Raw genomic sequence first — 5,762 nt, forward strand, 5'->3', positions numbered from 1 at the left:
GCCAAAACAAACTCTGCCCTTAGTTAATGATTGAATATGCACGTGAACGTAATCTGAGTAACTGCTGGTTATGCCAGAATATGCCAGAGTCAATACACACTCCAATGTTAGTTCCAATCCCCTTTTCTAAGACAGATTATGAAGTGTTTAACTGGAATGACTTCGCCTCTAGGTTGCTAGATGAAGCAGATGACTGTTACACCCCTACGTATCCAATAGGATCTCAAGATTCTAATAGATATTCACGGTTTAATGACATTGCACAGTATACTGCAAAAACAATCAATGATCAGTACCTACCCCCAGGAATTAATTATACAACTCTTTTGCGTATCATTTACGTACAGATGTATGTGAAATTAGGATTTGACTATAAAGTCCAAATAACGTTGGCCCAAACAAACTGTTCTAATCCACCAGGAGACCAAATATGTGTACAACAACCTTATGCTGCTACTGTAATAGCCGAAGCATTAGTGTACATACAACCGTGGTTAGGTACACAGACAATAGGATCAGTTAAAGGGGACATATTATGCAAAATGCACTTTTTGAAGGTTTTCCAGTGAAAATATGTGTCCCCGGCCTGCCTTCAGACTCCCCTGATATGAGAACAATCCTCTCTCTCCCTCTCTTGCTTGCTCCACCTTTCAGTGAATGTAGGCCAAAACGCTCCGTTTAGATTTGTGCCCGGCTATGACGTCATAGCCGGGCAAGCACCTCCTCTGAGCCGGAGACACTCCCTGTGCTGCGTGTCTGTGCCGCCCACTGAAAACCTACGAGTCCGCCTCCCGCTCGCCATCGTTTTCTCCGGGAACGCTACACAGGCAAACTGAGATGTTGAAGGCACAAGGAAAGCACAAGTCCTCTGTTGTTGGCTGCAGGAACGAGCACAAATGTCTGCATTTACTCCCATCATATGACCCACAGAAGACCCAGTGGATTAATTTATTAATTTTATTTTTAAGTAAAATGTCCTCACAACACCGGTAAAGTGTTGCGTGTGTGTGCGGGTGCTAACCATTTTACTTCGGACTGCTTCTTCATCGACGGTCGGTACAAAGCAGGATTTACTTCAAAACTGAAGCTCAAGGATGGATCAGTACCGACTGTGACATAACTGCAGACATGGCAGCGGTAAGTTTTATCATCTTTATGCTGCTTTACTGTGTATTTAGCCGCTCATCCTGCCGTTAGCATCGCGGCTAAAATGTGTAGCATCTACTGTGTGCTCACACGCTGGAGTATAATATTGAGGGAGAGTCATGATAATCTGTGTGAACGTTAAGCCTCATATGAAGCCAGTTAACTAAACAGAATAGTAAATTGGATGCTGGTGACTGTTTTTCATGTCAGTTTTTGTGTGACTTCATGCTGCTGGGTTTGTGTTATCGGCTCTGTTGTTATGGACGCTTCCTCTCTCCTCTGCCTGCTGTGTAACTTAGATTAGCATCAAGCTGCTAACTGTCGCATACCTGAAATGTGTAGCGACCTGCTGCAAAATCAAGCCGAGAAACTTGAATTCAGACTAAATCAGGCGTTGTGATTAGCGCAGGTATGCAGTTGTGTTTATCTGTGCTTAGAATGTAAGAATCAAAATAATCAGAAAATAAGTTTAATTTCTCCGGTTCAACAGCTTCCTCACCAACACCACCCCCTCCTCTATTCAGTGTTTACGGTGCTTCAACACTGATGCGCTAAAGGACGACAGTACAGTAACAGTAGTCCTGCATTACATTACAAACAACACAGTGGGGGTGCAGGACATGCAGCAGGAGAGGGACACGTCCATAATGATGACTGTTTTGCTTTGATATCAATACAATTCATAAAATCATGTGACTACTCACTTTTTACTCACAAAAACGGCATAGTAACAATGACCAAGTCACACTCATCAGCTGTTATTATAAATATATTAGGCAATAGCAGTGTATGATTGCATATATTGTCTCAGTGGCACTTGACTCTTGGTGTTTCCATTTCTTGGAATGCTGTGCAGGTAAATGAAAGTGTGGTTACATTTAATTTGTAAAAAATATTTACAGTATTTACATCTTTGATTTTCTCTGTACTGCTGTACTTTCAGACTCTGCCTGGCTGTCATGTATTACAGTGAACCTGCTGACAAACCACACATCACATCTGGTGGAGACCAACTCTTCAAAGTGCACTTCCCAAAGACCATGAGAGGAGCCTGCAGAACAAAACCAGTGAAGACTGAGCCCATGTTTTGTAAGTGTTACATTCTTTTATTTGTAACTAAAATTAAGTCATGTACATGTTGTATTTACTGTATCACTGTAACAGTTGTTGCAAAGGTTTCAACAAAAAATAGAAATAAAATAGAAAATTCATAACTTATATAAATACACACATAAACATAATGCACTGACTTTTTTGAAGTTTAAACAAAATCTTTCTGCAATATTGCACAGGATATGTGGCCGACTTAATTGACCCCATCTTTGAGAAAGTGTTTCCGGACCCGGTGCCAGACAGGGATGAAGATCCAGAGGACATGAGTCCACAGTATGAGGTGCCAGACAAGGAGAAGGTCATCGCCAGCTGTGTGTCCTGGTTCAACTGAGAGGAGGTCTGAATCCAACATAGAGGCCCTGGGCGTCAGGGAACGTGGTGCCAATCCTAAGAACCAGACAGGCTTTGACAAGGAGTGACGAGGAAACCTATAGGCTGATACCTGTAACGAATGAAACATATGGAAAAGATGTCCAGTTAACAGTTTAGCCTCAAAAACATCAATCTTTGATGTGTCAAAGTTTTTTTTTTCAAATGGATTCAGTGAATCTTTCAGTTTACTGTCATGGATGATAAGCACATCATTTGACATGTTATACGATGTGATATATGCGATTCAATAAATGCCTCACAGTATGTGTAAAACTTCTCCTGTTAAGTCATGTTTAATATGAACAGTATCTGTTTATTTTGGGGTGTGCTTCTCCATTCATGGTGTTTAGTGAACACTGTAATGTTATGCCAACTTAAGTAATGTAAAGCAAACTGTAAAAAATCTGAAATATTTATCTTCATAAATACAACTAACAATATTGTGAAAATCTTTTCTGTCAGTGTCATGAAATAAACCCTGACAGGATGATGCAGGACCCTGACACAAAACAGAGGGTCTTACTTCATTCTGAAGAGGTTTATTTTACAATACTGACCTGCTCACTGTACATTATCCTGCTCAATATACAATGACTTATCACAATCAGATATACTTTATTGATCCCAGGAGGGAAATTGGTAGTGTTACAGTTAAACTCATTCAAGGAAGACTGGAATATAAGTATATACATATATTTCTACAAATATAAGCATATAGAATATAGAAATTAAGATAAAAATATTCTGTAGAGATAAAGCTTTTAAGAAATAAAAATAAAATATTAGTTAACATGTGCATTGTGAATTAAACTATATACAACAGTAGAAAAAAAAACTAAGACGTGTAAGAATATGTAAACATGCATTTGTATGTAAGTGATGTACAACAATATATACAGCAGTGGTACACATACTAGTGTAAAACAGTATGCTGAAGATAGGGACAAGTGTTATAGGATACATGTATTATAATAAGAGCATTGGTTGATTTAAATGCTCATATAAATAAATTCATCCAGAGTCTATTCTAAGATTTGTTGTGAGCATATCCACAAAATTTAGAAAAATGTAAATATTTCAACAAAATATTAGGCCTATGAAATTCAAACCTGAAAGACATTAGACAAGCTGTGATGGATGAGCAGGAAGCTTTGGCAAATTTCAAATACATAATATAGGAACAGGTAAATTGTTGCACATTATGTGGAGACGGAGCACAGTGTAGTTTACAAACCACTGCACACAGACTTGACGTCTGAAAACTGATGATAAAATGATAATAAATTCTAAAACAAGTTCAGTATTATGATTAAAAAAATGTGGCTACATAAAGGACTATTTTGATAGTCATCTCTGCAGAGAATATTGGAAAACAAAGATAATTATTGTCAGCAATCGTCAAAATATGTTAGTAATTGGGACACCTGTAACACTTGTAGAGGTCCTTTGAGTATTAACGTGTCTCACCGGAGACATGAAGGTTAACTATATTCACAAATTATAATGTCACTTATTCGCCAAAATTACAGTTAGCATTAGCTACCGAGCTAGTTACATTTTAACGTTGTACCAACACACACATCGACTAACTGTAAAGTATCAAGACACACAAAGTTGTAGACTTACCATTCAGACACGTCCGGCAACATCCGCAGTGTTTGAATTTCTGCAGGAGCCTCCTCTGGATCAAAATTAGATGTTTAAAATCTACCATGTCTGACAGCAGCCATGTCCGTCATGGTGTTCAGCGTAAACATAGCAGGCAGGACCGGCTGATTCAAGCCACGCCCACCACCAGAGAGGGGCGCGACTAGTCACAGCTCATTTGCATTTAAAGCTACAGGCACAGAAACAGCTCGTTTTGAGAGAGGCTGAAATAGAGGGGTATAAAGACACGCTGATCTGCATGATCCGAGTGGTGTTTTATGAAACAAACTTCGAAAGCATGTTTTGAGGACCTCTGAGACCTATAAAAACTTATCAGAAAGGGGCATAATATGAGACCTTTAAAGTAAAAGTGCATAACTGTTCTGAGCCCCTCCATCCTCAGCCTACTCCTCTTCCTGATTGCTCCACATATATTCCCCCGGTGTTAACCCATGATTTACAGAATGTGTCCCTTTGCATGCAAGGCGTAGGAACAAATCAGCATGAAAGTTTAGGACACAGCAGCTGTCTGAAATCCGTGCAGATCGGTCTTATGAAGTCTCCGTTGCCTGAGAGAGTGTACTTGGTCTGTGGGAATAATGCTTATAACTGTGTGCCCTACGATGACGCTTCTGGAACATGTTATCTGGCCTATCTAGTCCCTTTGATTAGAGAAGTAGATTCGTCTGAAATAGCCGCATTGTATCCCCCTTTACATAAACACAGGAGGGAGTTGTCTAGCCTCCAACGGGTAGCAGGAATCATTCTCCCCTTCTATGGTGTCTATGTCACTCAACAAGAGCTTATATCCCTGTCCAAAGTGCTAGAAAACCACCTTAATGTCTCTAATAAAGCTATGTTAGCAGAACACAAGGAGCTGCAGGAAGTAAAGACAGTGGTATTGCAAAATCGTATGGCACTAGACTTGTTACTAGCTGCTCAGGGTGGAACCTGTAAAGTCATCGGTACTGAGTGTTGTTCTTATATTTCAGATGCAACAGCTGAGATAATGGGTATGGCCCATGACACTACACAGGGCCTTAAAGAGTTACATGCCACTCACGGGTTTGAGCTAGGGGATTTCTCAAGCACATTCGGGTCCTGGGGATCAGGTATTCTTAAGCTTCTCACCACCGTAGTAGTGTTTCTTCTTCTCCTCATCCTCATTGGTACATGCCTGGTCTCCATCATTAAGTTAATCATTCGTAAATCTACCAGAACCATTACACAGGCCCCCCAAACTGTGGTTAAGTATGATAATGATGATGTCACTGTGATGTTTTATCCTGATGTTGAACAGTGGGAATTTCCTTATTCATTTTCGGATGACAGTGGGTGCAGTGAAGATAACAGGTAAAGGTGAAACACTAATGAGCTACAGGTAACACAAGGGGGGTTGGGATGAGTGTTGTAGGTCTTGATCTAATCTATCTTATTCTTGATACTAATGTGATTATAATGCTATATGTGTGATCAAAACGTGT

At 39.9% G+C, this 5,762-nt stretch overlaps 1 long non-coding RNA gene across 1 annotated transcript; it reads left to right on the forward strand.

Moving 5' to 3' along the window:
* The first annotated feature begins 545 nt into the window (after positions 1–545).
* LOC146306352 (uncharacterized) lies at positions 546–2,566 on the forward strand. Its single transcript, XR_014769108.1, has 3 exons — positions 546–1,137; positions 2,090–2,235; positions 2,439–2,566. It is a non-coding gene; the product is annotated as an uncharacterized LOC146306352 (long non-coding RNA).
* The last annotated feature ends 3,196 nt before the right edge of the window (positions 2,567–5,762 follow it).

The sequence above is a fragment of the Lutjanus erythropterus genome, chromosome 23 (genome assembly GCF_056507025.1).
Source record: "Lutjanus erythropterus isolate fLutEry1 chromosome 23, fLutEry1.hap2, whole genome shotgun sequence".
Classification (NCBI taxonomy): domain Eukaryota; kingdom Metazoa; phylum Chordata; class Actinopteri; order Lutjaniformes; family Lutjanidae; genus Lutjanus; species Lutjanus erythropterus.